We start from the raw sequence: 20,394 nt of genomic DNA, 5'->3' as shown, positions 1-20,394 counted from the left end.
GCTTTAGCAAAAACAAGTAAGATTGTAATTGGCCGGGAAGTCATCGACTGAAAGATACCGCGCAATACCACAATAAAACACAGTGGCGGATGCAAATTTGATAGATTTGAATAACACACTTATTCGATGAATTTAAACACAAATAGATAATAAAGTTAATTGAAAGTACAGAAGAATGGACATGGAATTACCTATAGTAAGCAGCGTTGATGGATTGTGCACTGTAGATAGATATTATTGACTGATCGATGGTCTCCTATGATGATTGATATATTCGCGTGCTGTTACACGTTGTGGAATAATTGGACAGGTTATTCAGTGCATTGTGCCATCTTTTCACCGAACTGCCCGACCTTTCTCCATACGAATTCGTCGCATATACCCAACCAACTTCACAGGGTGCATCTAGCCAACTGAGGACTCTCAGTCTCTGGCTGTACACCCGTTCTATTCTGTTACGTTCCATTCCGTTCCGCCCCCGTTCCGTTCCGACTTTTGATTTTAAAACAGTGACGGCTATAAGTAGTTGTAATGGCAGTTTGGCCAAAGGTCTGGGCCCGGCCTGAGAGTAAGACTGCCCGGGAATGGGGTGGGCCTGGGGCTGGGGCTGGGGCAGGCCAAGTCTAGCCGGGTGCTAAATCTGGCTAACGCTCTCCGAGATGCTTGGCTTTCCTCTAACTGCTCTGCTCTGCTCTGCTTCTTTTTGGGTCTGTGCCTGTCCTCAGTCCTTGTCTGGTGGCCTGGTTCTGCTGGTCTGGGCACAACTGTACAGAAACCGCATGAGCGCGACCGTCGCCATGTCCTTGTCCTCGTCGCCGTCGCCACCGCCGTAATTTTATGGCAACAGACGCCTTGTAGTTGTTGTAGCCTCCTCCTGCCCCACAGACACCCCAAACACTATCCCCCCCAGCCCCCTCCACTATTCAGAGGCAGAGCTTAACGAACATTTTACAATGCCCATGATGCATTAATATCCGAGACCGGGACCGGGACCGAGACCAGGACCAGCCGAACCTGTTTCCCCCTTCCAGATTGAGAGCCAGACTAAGAGCCAGATAACAACAATAGTGGCGACGTCCTGGCCTTCCACGTCCCTTCCCCCACCACGCCTCTGGATGTGTGCAAGTGTGTAGCATACATTTTGGGGCAAACTAAAAACTGTAGCGCTTTATGGCCATGGTGGGGGTTAGTGTCGTGCCACGAAGGCTTATCGTTTGAAATTAGCTACCCTTTTCGCACACCTACACACACAAACAGACACACACACATGCAGTGAAAGAGCAGGTCGTATTTTTTCGGCTTCCAGACTCTAATTTTCGTTGTCTGATCCCACTATTTATTAAATTTCAATAAATAATTTCGTTGCTGGGGCCCCCAAAAAAGGGTTGCCACCGTTTTGCCTGTATGTGTTTATATATCGTATGCGTGTGTTTGTAGATGTATTTATATACGTTTGTGTTACCCTAATTGTAGTTGGACGTCAGATTTTCGATTTCGGCACAAAATGTTGCACGGGTCTGTCTGGATGGAGGTGGAGGTGGAGGTTGGCTGGTAGCGAATATATAACGCTTCGTGGTTAGGAGGAACGGGTGCTTCCTTGTGGGTTGGAATGGTGTGGGGTGCTGTGGTGTGGGGCCTCGGAACATCAATGTGTGCATTGATTGCCGTTTTTGGCCTGCTAACTAAGCGTCTAACATTTCGCCACGCCCTCAGCACAGTCCCTCCTAAAATCAGCCTCACATGCTGGTGGCCTTTTTTCTTTCTCCCTCACTCACTCCCACTCCCACCCCCAGCCTAACATTTTTGCGCCCCCTGTGCCCTGTGCATGGCCGCGTTTGCTGTAACCGCAAACAAATCAACAAAGCAATCAACTTCTATTTGTATTTTCACACTCACACACACAGACACACTTGGACTCCAAAAAGTGCAAATCAAATTTTGTGCTGTTCGCCACAATTTCACCCAAAATCAACACTCACACACACACACACACAATATATAGGGAGTACAAACGAGTACACATATGCACATGTATGTATGTATGTCTTTCCTTCGGTAGGATCTCTGTGCGACTGCCCCTTTAATAGGACCACACCCTCATGGCCCCGAGGTCTGAGCACCGGGAACTCGGTTGTATGTTCCGATAAGCGCTTAATTAGTGCGAAACAAATGAATTGGCAAACTTTTTTTGGTCAGGGCCCATTCCGGAACCAAAGTTGGCTCTGCCAGATCACGGTGGCATCGGTGGGTTTCCCATTGGGCGTCCGTTTTATCTTGGAATGAATGAAGAACTCAAATCATTAAGAGTTTTATTGCTCTAAGGCTCACATAGAGAATGGAATTCTGCTCTTGAGGATCGCTAGTCTCATGATCTCCATGATTTTCATACCCGATACTCAAAATGAGTATTGGGGTATATTAGATTTGTGGTAAAAGTGGATGTGTGTAACGTCCAGAAGGAATCGTACATATATTCTTGATCAGCATCAATAGCCGAGTCGATTGAGCCCTGTCTGTCCGTCCGTCCGTCCGTCTGTCCGTCTGTCCGTCTGTCAGTCCCCTTCAGCGCCTAGTGCTCAAAGACTATAAGAGCTAGAGCAACGATGTTTTGGATCCAGACTTCTGTGATATGTGACTGCTACAAAAATATTTCAAAACTTCGCCCCGCCCACTTCCGCCCCCACAAAGGACGAAAATCTGTGGCATCCACAATTTTAAGGATATGAGAAAACCAAAAACGTAGAGTTGTAGAGAATGACCATATCTTTAAGACTGCGGAATCTGAATTGGATCGTATTATTATTATAGCCAGCATCAAGAAAACAATTTCATTTTTTCTCGTCCTGTCTCTCTCTAACACACACGTAGCATAGGCGGCTTTGCTTAGAGTAAAACATTAGCGCCTAGATCTCAGAGACTACAAAAGCTAGAGCAACCAAATTTGGTATCCACACTCCTAATATATCGGACCGAGACGAGTTTGTTTCAAAATTTCGCCACACCCCCTTCCGCCCCCACAAAGGACGAAAATCTGTTGCATCCACAATATTGAGGATACGAAAAAACTAAAAACGCAGAATCATAGATAATGATCATATATATCAGATTGCTGCATCTGGATCAGATCAGATCATTTTTATAGCCAAAAGGAACAAATCAATTTGCACTGGCTACGCAGCACCCGACGTCACGCTCAGACTGATTTTCTGTCTCTCTCGCACGCACTCTTTGTCGTGTGGTTCAATATTAGCGGCGTCTGCCGCAGGAGGGCCATACTGACTTAGTATCGGGTATAACTGTAGAGTTGCGGTGTACGCAGCAACTCACAACGTTCCCCCTCGTTTAATTTCAAAAAGAAAGGAATATATAAAATGTCACTATTCTACAATACTCTACACAGGACCTCCTGGACTAGGCCAAGATATTCAAAATGAAATGGGGTTCAAAGGGTTTTTATGAAAAAAACCCAAAAATACATTTGTATGTGAAATCTTTGTCAACGAAAATGGATCGATCGGTTAAATGCAGATTTTCAGGTGTATTTTTCTCAATTTTTGAAAGGTGTTCAGATTTTACGTAATGTCTACGAAAAAATAGTAATCTTAAATTCAGCAAACCCATCCACAAACATGTGTACATGTTATATTTGTATTCCAAAAACCGATGCAACATAATGAGTGTGAAACTATGTAGGGCATTCCTCTTTCTGCATTCCACTCCAAGCTTTCGGGGATTATGTTTTATTGTTTGTATTTGGGTGGTCGTGGAACAGCAAGAGGAATACAAAGGATACAATACGCAAGAGGGGAAGCAAGGAGCAGGAGAAACAGTAGCAGAACAATACAAATTATTTCCGTCTTATTACGCAGCGATTGCATAAGCCAACAATAACCAAGCTCATAAGGGTTTTGTGGCCTCCTTCAAGCCCATGGACCCCTCTCTAGCAGTTTATGTGTCACCCGAACAAAACCTAAAGGGAGGAGCGAATATAAAGAAAGTGAAAAAGGCGTTATGAGTGAGAGTAAACAGTAGACAGAGAGAGAGAGAGAGAGAGAGAGAGAGAGAGAGAAATCTGAAAAAATAACAAAAATACAATAACAATTCTTTTGGTCGGTTTGCCAATTCGGATAAGGGCGTCGAAGGAGTTACGATTAAGGGGGGTTTCTGGGCAGCATACGAGGGGGAAGAACTGGGGAAGTGTGATGGGCAAAAGAGACACACACACACACACGAGAGCAAATAGCCGCGAGTGTCTACCGAATGGATTCATCCAAATCCAAATGGTCAATTTCTATTTCTCTCCTTTCTCTCCCTTCCCAAAATACTGGAATTGATGTCCCGTTGATGTTTTCCCAAATCCAGAAGGCAGAGAGATTACGTAAGCGCCGCGTCATAAACTGTTGTTCAATCCGAATGGAATCTCGACTCGACTCCAACCATCGATGGCTTTGTATTGTCCTCTAAACATTTTCATTGGCATTGGCATCTCCATTCGAATATTTATATACTCGTACATATAGAAATACCGTTTTTTGCCATACCCTGATAGAGGGTGCTACAAGTTGGGGCAAAGAATTCGCAGCGCTCATCATAAAAATATCTTGGCTTCGAGCCAGTACAGCCAGAATATTCGTCCTTGTCCGATACTGTCCGATTTGCTTTGAATTCCCCGGATCGAACATGAAGGAATGAAAAACTGCCGCTGTCGCAAGTGGAATTTGGCTTGCCAACACCTACATATACGTCAAGTAATTTTTTGACGAATCTGAAGGGTATGCGATGCTTTCGTGGGTACTCATATCATGTTTTGTTCGCCCGTTTGCTGTTGCTGGACTCACTCGACATTTGACAAAGGCGGCAGGCAAACAAACAGCCCCAGAAAATGGCATGGGCAACAGGATTGAGTCCTCGGCGTCGTCGTCGATGCCGGAAACACAATGATGTGAAAAATATGATGGGGCGCTCATGTAAACCATTCCCGGTAACGATGGATGAATGCTCCTGCTACTGCTCCTTCTCCTGCCCATGCTGCCCGGCTGCTGCTCCTTTCTGTTGTTCGTTTTTGTTGTTGTTTTTTTATTATTTATTGTGATTTACAGTTGAACGCTTGATTTGATTTTCAAGTGGTTCCCACGCCAGGCGACGACTTCCCTGCTGACCCGTACTGGGGGTCAGCTCAATGTCAGCAATTTGTTTGGCAGCCACCCCGAGCACGGCCCCAATCCAACCCCAACCGAGCCTGGAGAGAGCCGAACCCCGGCTTAGTTAATTAGTGGGCATCAGTCAATCGGAGTCGGAGCCAAATATGGAGCAGGAGTGGGTGTACTGGGTGGACCATGGACGAAGCCTCGCATGGACTGTGGGTTTTCCTTCTCTATCGGGCATGTTCGAATAGTTCTTATGCGAAGGGTTCTTTAATGAAATTGGTACTTATATTTTCTTTGGAGCCCTTATAACTAATTTAATTGGGTGTGGATTTTTTACTTAAGACCTTAAAACAAAATTTTAAGTCTATCCAGTGTTTTCTTCTTGAATATTTTCCAACTAGTTTTGCTGCCTCTAGAGCTCTGCTTGTGGTCATTTGATGCGGTTCTTTGGCATATTTTCGAATGATTCTTGAGACTTTATAATTCTGTGTTCGGTCTTAATATATAAAGTCCTTGGTCTTATTTGTTACATTATGATTCGCTGCAAAATTCGCTGTCTAAAGGTCTTCAAATTGGTAGTACGAGTATCTAATTCTTTCTTTCAGTTTCTAGATTAGCAATTGATTATAATTAATGGTTAAAATCAGTTAGCTTATTCCCGTGTTTGTTGGTTCTTTAACTAGTTGAATTTAATTTAAATCCGCCATGAATGGGACCCTTTCAATGGTAATCTTCTGATCCGTACCAGGTAGCACTTCAGTCGTGCACTCTTCCCTGTGTCGTGACTTATGAATGGCAATTTTTCCGCCAGTCCTCGTTCCGCTCCTTCCTCCTATTTCTGTCTCTCCGTCTGGAATCACCAGCTTTTCGCTTGGGGCAAATGTCGATACAATAAAGTAGAAAATATAATGCGAGCTCGGGATTATCTGGGCAGGACGGGCGGTGGCTGAAAGTGTGTCTGCAACATATTCGTAGTAAATTTGCATTTTCCTAGAGTCGGTACTTTGTGCATGTGTGTCGGTGAGACTGTGTGTGAATGAACTGCATAAATGGAATTTTCGCATTTTTGTCAAACCCTCCCCCAACCATCTGTAGCCCACCATCATCTGCAGTTATCGATGGTCCTCTGGGGACGCATCCGTTAAGGCTAAAATGCTCTGCTCTCGTCCGGCAACAACAAATCATCGATGCTGCGGATTTTACCATGGAAAGAAAGGACTCGAGTGGTGCTGGGAAGGTTTTTCCTGGCTCTTGGTTCCTATTTATTAGCAGCGAAACCCGGGAAGTCGCCTGGTTTATGCCACTTTGATTGTCTCACGTGTGGACAATTTGTTTTGGGTGGGGAGCAACCTTCGTCGCTACATAAATCGCAAGCGTATTAACCTATAATTTTTTAATAGATTTTCCTAACCTAGACCCCATAGACAGGGCTATTTTTGTTCTTTTTACTGGGGACAGGGTAGATTCATCGAGAGTTAAGAGTGCCACAAAAATGCTCCTCACGTAGACACGTTCAAAGTGAATATGCGATATCCCTGCGATTGTTATTAGTATTGGCTTTTGTGTCTGTATGTGTGTGTGTGTGTGTGTCTGCAAGGTCCACAACTTATGGCCAAATCGGCACGCACACTAACTCACTTAATGGTTGCCCAGAGAGGCAGGGGAATGGTGGGTGGGGGGTAAAACTCTTGAAAATATTTATTGGAACATTTTAATTCGTTTGTTGTTGCAAATAAATTCTGATTTATTGGCAATAAAGCTACAAAAATAGACAGAAAAAAAAGCAAATAACCGGCCAAATGGAGGCAAACAATATGTTTGGTTAGTGGCCTCTTCTTGCCTACTCTGCTTCCTATATTTCGTCCTGCTCCCAAGATTGTTCCGAATGGTCGAAACGAGAGAGAAAAAATACGGAAACATGTGTGGAATTTTGAGTGTTGCTATCTGTCCACACTCTCCAGACTCCAGCCACACTCCAGCCCCCATCCTCTTTAAAGTAAGCCATGCCTACTCGAAAGGGCGTTGGTGGATGTCCAGCCATTGAGTGAAGGACTCAGAAACACCCTGAACTGGGTCTGCATGTTCGGAGATCCATGGATATGCAAGGAAACTATCGGGAACTGAGGATCAGAAAAGAAATTTGCTGTCTGTCATCAGCGTTGAAGCGGAAGCCTTCTAAGAACAGCAGTAGATTGTAAAGATTTAGTCCCGGCATACAATGCTCTATGCATGGTTTGGGTATGTTGAATCTGCAATTTATGATTCAGAAAAATTTATATTCACATCAGATATATTTAAAAAAACTTAAAAAACTAAAAACCTTCGAATACGATCATTCGCTAACTATAATTTTGTTCTCCTCCCTGATCTTTGTGGCGTTTAGTTTTCCCTGTTTTTGGATGCGCCGAATATAATAGAGGCCTATTAAATATATTTTTGGGGCTAGGCTTTCATTGCTCATTCCCCCTGCTCATTCTGCTCGTCTCGCGAGTGCATTTTTCGACCTTTTCGCTCATTCGTTTCTTTTGGGGCTCTCTTCATTGTCATGTCAGCCGGTGGCCGTGGTTTTTCTTGATGTTGGTTTTTCGATAACAACACCCTTATGGCCAATATAGTGAGCAGCCAAAACAGAAGCTGAAGCAGAGCCAGGAGCTGCAGCTGGAGTGAGAGGGGGAGTGGGAGTGGGAGTGGGAGTAGGAGAGATGGCTGTGCCACACATGTCGCTCATCAGTCATCGCACACTCACACACACATGCGGCGCGTCTGGCATTGTCAATGTGGCACGTCGATTGTTGTTTCTACCTTTTTTGCATAAGTGCCCTGTGTGTGGTAGAGTGTGTGTTCTCGTACGAGGTATGTCAGGTGTGTGAGTGTGGTGGTGCCCCAGCGCCAACTCCTGATTCTGTTCTATGCTTCCCTTATCGAAGGGTATTATGATTTTCCCCAGGTGTTTGCAAAACAGACCCTATGAATCATATATTTACTTTATGAGTACGAATTTCTATTTGTCTTGTATACTTCATGGGAAATCTAGGAATATCGATGCGGCTTGATTGGTTTATAAAACCGAAAAGAAAGATTACATTTTTTAGTTTCAATACTATATTTTTTAAATGTTTTTTTTCTTAGAATTTTTAAAGTTTTGATACATTGATAGCATTAGATTTTCCCTCGACGATTTTCAGGCAAGACAGATTCCTTTTAAGGCATTGATCATTTTCTGACGACTCTTTAATGTTGGTTATACATAAATACTCGTACATAATCACATATGTACATATAAATGAGTGTATATTAAATGTAACCCACTTCATGTATAATATTTAATCTAATTAAATTGAAATGCTTGTTTTTTGTGAGATTTGAAGCGTGTGACAAAAAGCATAGATCCCATGACTGTCATAGAAACGCTCTGTCGTTAGTTTTCTATACTGTGTTACTACAATATACTGCCATATAAACTATGCATCAGCAAGGGTATCTGAGGCCTCGGCCCCTGGATAAAGTCATTCGTTCTCTATTTTTTCTGCTTGTTGGCAACGTCTGTGACAGGAGCAGAGCAACAGAGCAGACAACAACGGGGACAACGAATTTCGAGGTTGTTGACGCCAGCGTCAAGAGCTGACGATGACGATGATGATGATGATGACAACTGCTGCTGCCGTTGCTGCTTCTTACCTTAATGATAAGGCACTTGTCAGTCAGAGGGAAAGAGACAGCCACTGAGCTAAAGAGAGAGACAGGAGGAGTCGTCGTCAAATGTTGCTGCGGTGCTGCGGTTGTTTTATGCCATTTGCCTCGCCAGGAGCACGGTGCACGGTGCTTGCTGGATAGAGGGGAAGGTGGCAACATGTGTGCTTCGGTGTTTTGTCAAAAAAACATATTTTCCTTGTCTTCTCCCTTCCAGTACATCCCCATCTGCCACCGTTGGAACGTCTGTGGCAGTCGCATCCTCATCCGCATAACAAAAAGCACATTCACAAAATATAATTATTAAACATGTTGCCAATTTTTCGAGCGCTTTTTAATCCTGTTGTCTGCTCTTATACCCACCCCCCACTGGCACCATTTTCCCCACCTTGAAGCCCATTCCCCTCGTGAAACCACCTCCACGGCGGTGGCATATAAATAAAACTGTATTATGTGGTTGTGGCTTCTGTTGTGATCGCTTTCAAGAGAGCTGGAGGGAGCTTCAGTTTTCCAGGGGGCTGGCCAACCACGAGGGGGGGCTAAGTTTTCAGGTGGGGTTAGATGAATTTTCGCAAAATTGCGGCTTGGCAGGGCTTGTCTGCGTAAAATTTGCCAATTGGTTAGATTTTGGTCCCTTGTAAATCGCATACGAAAACCCCACAATTTTCGCATAATAAGCGAAACGGGTTGGAAAGCGGCTATAAGGGCGAGGAGAGGTGGAACCAATTGGAATAGCGTGGAAGGGAGTGACCGGTGTAGAAATGGTGTAAGGTGGAGGTGAAAGGATACTTCTACCTCCTACAAGAAGAGACTCTTTTTCCAATTTAGGATACTCTTTGAGTATACTTGGCCGTATACTAAAGGAATGTATTAGTTTTGTGGTGGATTAGCATCAATGTCCGTCCGTCTATGACCGACTGTGAATATCTGAAGAAGATCTGTTGCATCCACAAGATGAAAAACATACGAGAAGACTGAAAACGTATAATTATTGGGAGTGACCATATTTACCAGGTTGCCGAGTCTGGATCAGATGGGATCATTATTATAGCCAGAAGAAATAAATTACCCCTGTACCCCCTCTCTCTCACACACACTCTTCCTCGTGTAATGTGCGCACTCAGGCGGAGGAGAGCCAGATAAGATATAACGGCTAGTGGTGCGAGAAGAGAGAGAAAGACGCTCGTGGTGTCTCTTTTTCGCTCTTTGTTTCTCCACTCTTTCAAAGTCAAAAGCGATCGGGGAGATTCGCACGCATCCCCGCATTAACCAAAAAATCAATTCCTTTTACGAGCAGCGTTACCAAAAGACTGAGAGAAAAAGATCATAAAGAAAGAATCATATGATTACTGACTGTGTATCGGGTATAAAAGTAAAGCCGCTGCCCTTGCCGCGGATTATTTAGTTTTTTTCCTCTGACGAAATTTTTTCTTTAACTAATTTTAGCTACAGGAGTTTCTTACTCCTTCATATTTATGCAGCCTCCTAAGTAACTTTTCTTTCATGAATATAACTGGAAATAAAACGAGTTCTTGATAGCTTACGAAGTATTTGATCCCTCTGCCATACAAGACGGCTATCCATTTACATTTTCATGCCATCGCAGGACATTAGGCCCCCTGTTACGAGCCGGGGTCTGAACCAACATTCTGTGTATTCTGTTAACCTCTTTGTGGTCCGAACAAAGGCATAAGCAAGCAGAGGAATAAATACGGCCGGGCTGGAGAATATGGAGGAGAAAAAATTCAGCAACTCAAAGCATTAATTTTAATTTCTATCCCAATTCTCTTTGTAACGATGTGAAAATCTCTTAAGTACTCTTGTCATTGACACTCAAACCCCTGGATTCCTTTGCTCCCCTCTCTCTCTCTTCGAATTTGTGTGTGTGTGTGTGTGTGTAAGGGCGATGTGTGGGGTCGGGGGAGGAGTATGTTTAGGGGAGATGGGGATGGGTAACCCAAGGCTTAACCTTAGTTAAGCTGTCGCTCGTCGTCTCCCGTCGACTGGCGGCTGTGACACAATCTCATCAACAGATCAGAGATTTCAGCGTTGCTGCCCCATGCCCCACTCCTCATGCCCCTGCAGCACCATCTTGTTGCGCCACCGATGACATCTGTGGCATTTTGAACTTGCGACGTGACCGGCATAGCGGGACTTTCACCGTTTTCCTGTGCTTCCTTTCTGTATTTTTTTTTGTCCCTGTGACTTTTTTGGCTGACATTTGACACGCGCCGTGTTGCCGTTTTGGCAGCCATCAGGCCGGGGCAGGACTTGCTCCCCCCTACCGCCTGAGCCTTTTTAGTATGACGGTCAGCGTCTGGTTTCGGTCAACACCCCCCTCCATTGAGTCCTCCATCACCCACTCCACTGAGGCGCAGCTTCTGTTACAATATTAATTTTCGACTCTGGCACGTTTCGCGAGTGTGTGTGTGTGTGTGTTGGTATGTGTGTGTGTTTGTGTGCAACTGTAAATGGTTAGAGATATGTGTGGGCTAGGGGTAGTGCCTTCTTTTCGGGCCATACTGCTTTGACTTGATTCGATGGAAATTGCCCCAATTAACGCAAAACACAACAACTCAATTTATCACGCACAACTAAAGTGATTTGTTGCCAATGCCAACGATGCGCCTGTTCCCCGTGCACACCCCACCTCTGTTGCACCCCCCCATCCCACACTCTCATCTACTGCCACACACCTACCTGGCAGGTTCTGGCCTTGGTCTACAATGTTGTCGTCTGGCCGCATACAAAAAAAGCACGCAAAGCCATCATCGAGTACCGAAGGCTCAGATACCCTTGCAGATCTACATATAGTTCCTATAGCTTCTGATTGAATATAAAACTGGATTAGTTTGATCGAATTGTGCTCCGAAAAAAACCGATCATAATAGTCTGACGTTGAAGCTAAGCTGTGAAAAGAAGGACACAAGAATATGCTTCGTGAAAAGGGACTATATACGTACATTTATGTATTATGCTTGACAAACCCCTGGGAAAATGAATAATACCCAAAGGTTAGCAAGGGTACAAAGAACAACGAAAAAACGCAGTCAAGTCGAGGGTAGGAAATTGTTTAATCAATTCATCAGACAAGACCTGCATTGTGCATGTGTGTGTGTGTGTATATCCATGTGTGTGTAATGGCGTTGGTCGCGGCAATAACAAACAGGATATTAACTTACAAAACATTACCAGAACGCGCCGCGTCTCGCCCCGAAAATATTCGGTTTTGAGTAATTACCGCGATTGCCAAAATACACACGCAGATAGAAACATACTGAAAAGCCCCCAGACCCAGACCCAAGCCCAAGCCCAGCCCCAGCCCCAGATACTTCCCCAACCCCCAAGCCCTATTGCCAGGATGTTATGGCCTTGCCCAATCGTTGATTTTACAAGCAAACAATTTGTCAAATGCAAATAGCCAAATAACCCCAATCGGACGAAGGGGGACTCTCTGACTCTTCGACTCCACTGCGGTGCGGTCGTCTACTGGCTTGCCAATTGAAAAACGATTCGAAATCAATCACAGCTGGCACACCCGGGGAGGCCAAGCCACCCCTAGCATCCCCTAGCTGGGGTCCATCGGCATCGGCCAGCACCACTGTCAATCTCAGAATTCAACCGCAAAAACCATCGAGATGGAGTCCAGCGGAGAGATCCATTAATAATTCCTGTGGCGTGTTTTATGGCCGCAACATGGAGAGTGAACGATGAACCCTTCAGCCCACTCCTAGAGCGAGTCCCCAACCCCTAGGGTCTCAACCCCAAGCAGCTTTACATACATGCAAACGTGACTTTCAACTGTTGACCGCGCGCCAAGCTGCTGGGGATTGGGTGGGGGTCTTCCCTGGATAAGGACACAGGATGACCATTTATTGGCATGTTGTTGATGCCCCATTCGGCTGGCGTTTGGTTAGGCAAGGTCATGTAGGCGGGGCTATCGCGCGGCGCCATCGTCGGAGGTTTCTCCGGCTCCCGGCTCCCGGCTCCCAGCTCCCAGCTCCCGACTCCGGCGAATTGATGGCCAGTCATCAATTTCACTTGTTGTACGCTGGTCCCGGCCAGGGCGTGCGCTCCATTTGTCAACGCTGGAGTGGCCGGACGCTTCCATGGAAGAGGATGAGCCGGGGCAAGGTATTTGTGCACTCAATTAAAGGTCGCCGGAGTGGCTGGGAGCCAGGGCTATGAATGTTAATTACCAGCTCATCCTGGGATGACTCCTGGATGGCTTCCTGGTGTGATGACGTGACTGTAGGATGTAGGAAGAAAGAAACACCTGAGATTTGGGTATCAATGGGGAGTGCATCCTTTTGTCCCAAAAAGTTTATTTCTCCATTGTAAGATCTGGGAAAAAATATATGATTAAGATGCCTTTATACATTGTAGCTTGTTCACCGATTAAATGCAATTAGATATCATAATTAAATTGATCCAACCAGAAACCTTTCAAGTCTGTTTGTCTCCTTTTGACTGAGGCCTGTTAAAAAAGACTTTCTTCAGAGTGCGTGTTTCCCTACAATGGTATTTCTCTTCTGAGGCGAATGCCCTCCAGATTCCTGCACTTTAAAGCCGTAAAAAAGTCCCAGGCAAAACTAGACTCTCCCCACATCTGTTCCGTGGAAGTAGTACCGGAAATAAGTAACCCACCCGATTATGGAAGTGCTTTCCCCCAGTTTAAAGTGGGATCAACTGGGGTCCTTTCTCGCGCTGTAATGTAAGTACGCTGATAACTATCCGTGCTTGTGGAATCGATAGAGATCCCGTACTCCATTCGTCAGTACCATGACTCTGTACTTTCCTCTGTATCTTGCTTAGAGCCGCGGGTCTGGGGTCTTAGCCAGATTCGCATTAACTTGTCAAACCGCGGAATGCAAACATATTTCGGGCATTTGCAGTTTTCAGGGGGGTTGACGGCAGTGTACTGCATGTACATCATGGCGTTTTTTTTTCGCTCTTTGCGCGATTTGCGCACGATTATAAAAGCTTTTCGCGGTACGACCCCCATAATTCATATGATGTCGACTGGAAAATGTTTACAACACCAAAAATATGATTGCAGGGGGCGAGGGTATTGCCCAGAAAGGGGAAACACAGCATCCAGACAGCAGAGCAGAAGGTGGCATCATCAACATCAGAAGCACCAGCAGCATCAGGCCTCTGACTGGGAAGAAGCATTTTCATCGTCGAGGCATCCTTTGCCTCTGCCTTTGCCGCCTATTGCAGCTCCACCCATTTATTTGTCTATATATTGGCAGGGATCGGGGAGTGGGATCCCTGGGTCCACGGGTAGGGTGGTAGGGGAATGGGTAGCAAGTAGCAAGTAGCAAGGACGCGTCTGACTGTGTGGCAGCGATTTGCGCCCCCAAAGAAGAAGACGGCGAAATATTCAAATGAAAATTTATGTTTGCATTATGAATTTTTATATAGTGTTGCGCTCCTCGTAGGCATTTTATGGGTGTGTCTATATCTCTGTATCAGTATTTTTGTGTGTGTGTCTGCCACCAGCCATCCAACCCCTGCTCTGGGCTGCCCCTGCCCCAACCACCACTCTCAATCAGAGCCAAAGCAAAGCAAAAGTTCGCCCAAGACGACGACGGCGTATGGAAAATTATTAAAATGTCGTATATAATGGGAGATGGTTTCGCCTGCGAAGAAAATTTATGCGTTTATAGCTTTCATAATTTTCAAATTATTATTGTTATTTTTTCCTGCCACGCCATCATCAGGGCTAAGTGCGTACTCCCACCCACCCATTACCCCATTAGCATTTCCCCGTTCCCGTTCGCATCCCATCTCCGTTTCATCCCGTTATAGTAAAGTACGGAAAAAGTAGGCAACTTCGGTGACCAAAAAGGAGAAAAATCAATACAGCTACGCCCCCTGCTCCAATCTGCTCCAAGCAAGACCATGCCCAGACACATGTTGCATAGTCGTAAAAGTGAAAGGAAATCCCCATTCCCCCCATCCGCCCCCCCCATCATTCCTCTCCACCGTCTTAAAAACCGCGAAGCTTCATTAAGCACCGGCTTCAGGCTCGGAGCTTTCATTGTCTGAGGGTTTTATGACGTCCGATCCGCCATAAAATCGTGCAGGTGGAGTTCTCGTCATTAGCCCTGGACCCTGGGCTTCAGAGCAGGCCTGCCACTAAAAAGAATCCCATCAGAAATTCCTTCCTAATGTTTCTATTCCATATCATCTTCCATATAATCTTTATCAGCGTAGGACGAATCCTATGAAAGCAATATTCTTATGGAATGAATACTCATATATTGTGATATTAGGGGTTAAACTTTCAATATACTTCAAGAGCGACCATTTTGTTGATTGAGGATTCAGAGATAGCAGGTATGACTGACATCTTATGATAATATTTACGTAAACTCACGACCTCCATCGTGAGTCTTAAGGGTATTTGCTGGTCGTAGCTACTAGCTCTACTTCGTGGCTGGCAAAACTTCACTTGGCAATAGATAAATCAACCCGCCCGAGCCCGAGCCCGCACCCGAACCCAGGCTCGAACCATGCGAAGCAATTTATTTGTAAATGGAATCGATTAAAAAGCAATCGGTGCATGGAGTCGTAGCTGTTGCTGTTCCTGTTCCTGTCATTGGATGCTGTCTGATCCAATCCCCATCCCCTGGCCAATGCCAATCCCAGGGCTCTTCCCAGACGCCGCCAGACGACACCTTTGTGGCGCCCGTTAGTCACGTTAGAGGTCTCCAAAGCAATTCACCGAGTGACAACATCACACAGAATGCCAGAGCGGCAGAACAGCAGGTGGCCAAGGAGCCTGGTATCCATGTGGAGGAGTAGCAATCAGTGCCCCGAATCCCATACAAAGATATGGGGCGGGGGTGGAGAGCAGTCCCAGGCAAGGCCCGTCCCAACCCCCAAATCGATGATTACATCATCTTGTGTTGTGTTTTTGGTAATACAAATTTCTTATCGAATATATTTTGTCGATTACCCCCTTGGGTAAAATTTGTTTCCTTCGACTGCCAGGACACAGGCGACGAGCGACAGTTAAAGGATTTATAAGTGGACCGAACTGGGTTACAGTCCTTCCGTTTTCACTCATCATCATACCGTGCCTCGTACCTCGGCTTCCAACCGCCTATTTGTGTAAATTTATTAAAAAGCACAGCAGAAAGGATATCTTTGATAAACGAAGTTGGAGATACGCTTCCCGGTATGCTACATATGTTTTTTATGATCCCTTTATTTGATTTCGAAGTTAAATACACATTCATACCTATCTTGTAGGGACTGACCTGCCAGTCCCTCTATGCCCAGTACCCAAAGTGTATAGAGGTATATTTCTACATGGCAAGCATTTGGTCATTATCATAATACCTTCTCAAAGGGTATAATAAACGCCCAGAACCATGATGAGGTCCAGGAGCAGGAGCAGGAGACCGGAAGTCGAGTTGAGTTTGAGTTCTCTTAGCATTCGGGCTTCCGCTACCCAGCCGGAACATCTTGTAAACATACTTAGCTGCAGCTCAGGTGTAATAAGTGCGCCTTCAAGTGGTTCTCCGGGTACGGGTGCGGGTACGGGTCGGGGCTTGGGCGTCATCCGGGTCAGGCTGGAGTTTCGGTCACGATGCTAATTTCTTTCATGTTCCCGGTTTGCTGACTGGCAGCTTCCTCAATTTCCCTTTAGCGGGAATATTCCTCCCACACACATACTAAAGAACTCTGTCGTGTATCTCTAACGCTAATTGTGAGGAGAGAGAGAGAGAGAGAGAGAAAGGGAGAGTGGGAGTGGGAGGTTGAACTCAAGCAGCGGCATCCACTCTAGTTCCAGTGTTCCAGCTGAGGACCGCTGCTGGTGCTTTTTGAGCTCCTTCTTTTTTTACGACTTTCCCGGCTTCTTCTGCCTCTCTCTTTTTTTTTTAATTAACTGTGTACATGAAAAAGTTGTGTTTGCCTGAGAGAGAAAGGGAGACGCACTGCAGCTCAGGTGGTCCATCCGTGGCACGCCACCCATCCTCTGTCCCCAGTCCCCAGTCCTCAGACCTCGGCCAAGCTCTTGTTTGAGTCGGTTTTCGGTTTGCATTGCTCAAGAGCGCGTTAGCCAAGTGGCGCTAAATGAACAGAAAAGGTAATTAAACCCTTTGCCTGCTAATGAACTCGCACGCCCCGCTACTAGTCCCGGTTCTGGTTCTGGTTCTGGTTCTGGTCGTAGTCCTTGCCCTGCTCCTGGTGCTGGTGCTGTTCACTTGATGGTCCAACCCCAGACCCCACCTCCCCCCACCCGTAAAGACCGCGGTGGAGTGGGGCTGCGTTAGGCAGCACGCGCACTTTTATCTTTGAACTACAGATACATATAACTGTAAATATTTAAGTGCTTTGGCCTGGCCCCGGCTCCTCGAGAGATGCGGCAAACACAGGATTTGGAATCTGGAATCTGAAATTACTTAATTATCGCACTGCCCTTTGAGTGGGGGTTTCGCTGCCGGCTTAAAGCTGGCTAGCATCACTTCCAGCAGTCTGTGGCAGTTTATGGAATCTCTTAAACTGAGATATTTACTTAGACTTAATGGCTCGACTGTCATCTAGACGACCAGCGGAAATACATCGCATCTTATCAGAGTATCGATGGCCTTCGATTATTTTTGAGGAAACAACTTTTCGTGTCTCCACTTCATTCAAATGCAATCAAACGTCATTCGGCAGATACTCACATAGGTTTAATGGTTCACAAGGTTCAAGATATCCCGACTCGTCTCTCAAGTACGCAAATTTATTACGACCAATTAGTGCACGATCATGTGTTCCTATTCCTAAGCGCAATCCTCTGAATAGCATCAATGTTTTCTCCCATCTCTTCCTTGGGTATATCTTTCAGATTTGCTGGCTCCTCTTATGCTGTGTTCCCATTATAATAATGCCCTAGTGCTATTCACTTATCGCCAGAGATTATCCATGAGCAGAGAAACCAAAGAGACCGTCAATATTGAAAGCAATTTAAAAGCAATTTCTACCAGAACTTTGCCTTAAATCAGCTTTAATATGAGGGAGTGGGTTGTAGCTCGGGCTCGGATTCGGGTTCGGGTTTGGGGTTGTGTTGGGCTGGGGTTAAGAGAGGACGAGAGTCATTTGTTTCCAAAAATTAGTTGTGAGCCCGTTTTCCATATCAAGGAATTGTTGCTGCTGTTGCTGTTGCCTTTTTCTGTTCCCGTGGCTGTTGCTGGCAAACGTGTGTCTGGCGGCCCATCGTCCCTGTTTCCTGTGACCCACGGACCACTTGCCACTCACATAGATGCACGTACAGCTATCCCATTTTGGGACCCGTAAGAGTGTGTGTGTGTGTGTGTGTGTGTGTGGTTAGCTACCAGCTAGATACAATGCCGGCCCCGGACATTGTGGCTCTTTCCCTTGCACCGCGCTTGCGTTGCTCTGGCTCGCATATGAATATGAATTTTATCGAGATTCATGGCAGATGATAATTTTCCCTTGATAACTGTAAACTCGTCTATAGCTCGAAGCGAGGTTGGGCTTTGGTTTTGCCAAGACTCTCTCCTCTCCTCTTGCCTTGTCTGTGTGTTGCGCCACACACACTCACACATTTGGTGTTGAATTTTTTGGTAACCCCACACTCCTACGCCCATATCGTACACTACACCCCTTCTCCACATTCGCTTGTAGCGCAGTTCTGTATTTTGTGTTCTGTTGTGTGCCTTCATTTCCTTGTGCATTCATTTGCCTTCATAAAATATAAACAGCGTATTAAAATATATGAATATCTCAAGCGCTGCCCCTGCCACACCACACACCACACACCCTGTCCTTGCCCCGCACCCCTCTGGCAACAGCTAATGTTGATAAGTGAAGTTATGACTTTGCCCGCCAGACAAAACAGCACAAGAGGGAGAGAGAGGGGACTGAAGACATACCATTCAGCAAGAAGAATAGTATGAGTACTGTAAAAAGAGAGGGGTACAGACGAGTATAGAGACGGGGATACACAGAGATCGGAGTACAGCAGATAGAGTACAGGGAGAATAGAATCCTTTAATCGATGCTCTGCAAGCAATGTTTGGGAATCGCCTTAGCAATTATGAAAAAAAAGTGTCGATGCTAGCGTAGACCATTCTTTTGAGAACCCTATACGATCACCAACACAAAACTTTTCTTCAGAAAGAAAGTATCAGGAAAAATGATGTAACGCTGTACGGCTACAGCGGAATGGATACAGCGATCTAGAAAGCGAGTACAGTCGAAAGTCAAGATAGCGAATCTCGAAGGAAAGTTCGTTGTAGGCAAAATTTGTAACATAGAATTGGTTTTTTCAGAATACGGAATTGCACTGTTCTGGAAATAAATTTGTTGTATAGAAAACATCGTTGCACGGAGGTTCGTAATAGAGAAGTTCGACTGTATCTATGTACATAGAATTATATCGCGATATATATCGATACATATGCCATCGGCAGAAATTCCACCAGTAGTTTAGCGACATATCCTTTCCGGAAAATGTGTGGCTAGATCTATCGCGCGTGTGTCCACACGTCCCTATACCCTTAAAACTAACGTATCCTGAATGATCGCAACTTTATGATCGAGAAAATTGTAACGAATTTAACTAAGCATCGGTGGTTCAGTGGTAGAATGTTCGCCTCCCACGCGAACGGCCCGGGTTCGATTCCCGGCCGATGCAAAGTATATTTTTTTTTTCATTTTACACCCGATATCTGCAGAACAGGATGATTGGAAAACATCCCTGTTGATTTCCACAATTATCAAGATTTAGAGATTGTGTTGTTTCTAAAGGGAACAAAGTATAGTATAGTTGTGCAAAGTGCAAAGTATAGTTGGTTTAGTTGAGAAAAAGACAGATCTTCGGTTTTCAGACTGTAATATATTCCTCTCACAAATCGTATCACATCTTAGGATCTTTCCTATATTATTTAATATCTTCGATCTACACATATTCGTCTGGAAAATAAATATTATAGTAAATATATAGTTCATAACAGTATCAACTCGATCAGGGCTGACAGACGCCCTGATCTGTTGAGCCGCATAAACTTCACGATTCCTATTAGGCTCACTATAAATTTTATACCGTTGTCCCTTCCACTTTGTAGATCGAATTAATCCTTGCATGAACCGTTTAGGGTCTTATGCTCGGATTATAATTCCCTCTGTCATATTATATCCACCACTAATTCTCTTCCTCTTATTAAATTACTAATCCCCACACACCTTTCTAATAATTAGTACTTGTAGTGGTAATCGTATTTGTATTTTGAATGCGTGCTTAGTTCTCCTAACAAGTTTAGTGCTAATATTCCTCGTATATTAGTCTAACTGCTATCTTTTCTGCATGTTCGCGTTCGGTTCGGTTAACGCGTCGCGCGTCATACGGAAGCGCCCCTCGGTCGGTTGGGCAGGAGGAGGGCTGCGTTTTTCCTGGGATCCGCGCGTAACAGCCTTCTGCTGGTGTCACACGGGCCACTTGATTGAGCAGTAGTTGCATCGCCTCTTGAAAGATGCAGTCATTGCATGTCAACGTCCAATCTATAATGATAGTTTATCAGGAAGTAGAATG

At 45.2% G+C, this 20,394-nt stretch overlaps 1 non-coding gene across 1 annotated transcript; it reads left to right on the top strand.

Moving 5' to 3' along the window:
- The first annotated feature begins 19,429 nt into the window (after window positions 1-19,429).
- Window positions 19,430-19,500, top strand: Trnag-ccc. Its single transcript has one exon. It is a non-coding gene; the product is annotated as a tRNA-Gly (tRNA).
- Window positions 19,501-20,394: the final 894 nt, after the last annotated feature.

The sequence above is a fragment of the Drosophila miranda genome, chromosome XL, assembly GCF_003369915.1.
Source record: "Drosophila miranda strain MSH22 chromosome XL, D.miranda_PacBio2.1, whole genome shotgun sequence".
NCBI classification, from domain to species: domain Eukaryota; kingdom Metazoa; phylum Arthropoda; class Insecta; order Diptera; family Drosophilidae; genus Drosophila; species Drosophila miranda.
Note: the sequence above shows the minus strand (reverse complement) of the source record. Positions and strands in the feature narration are given on the sequence as shown.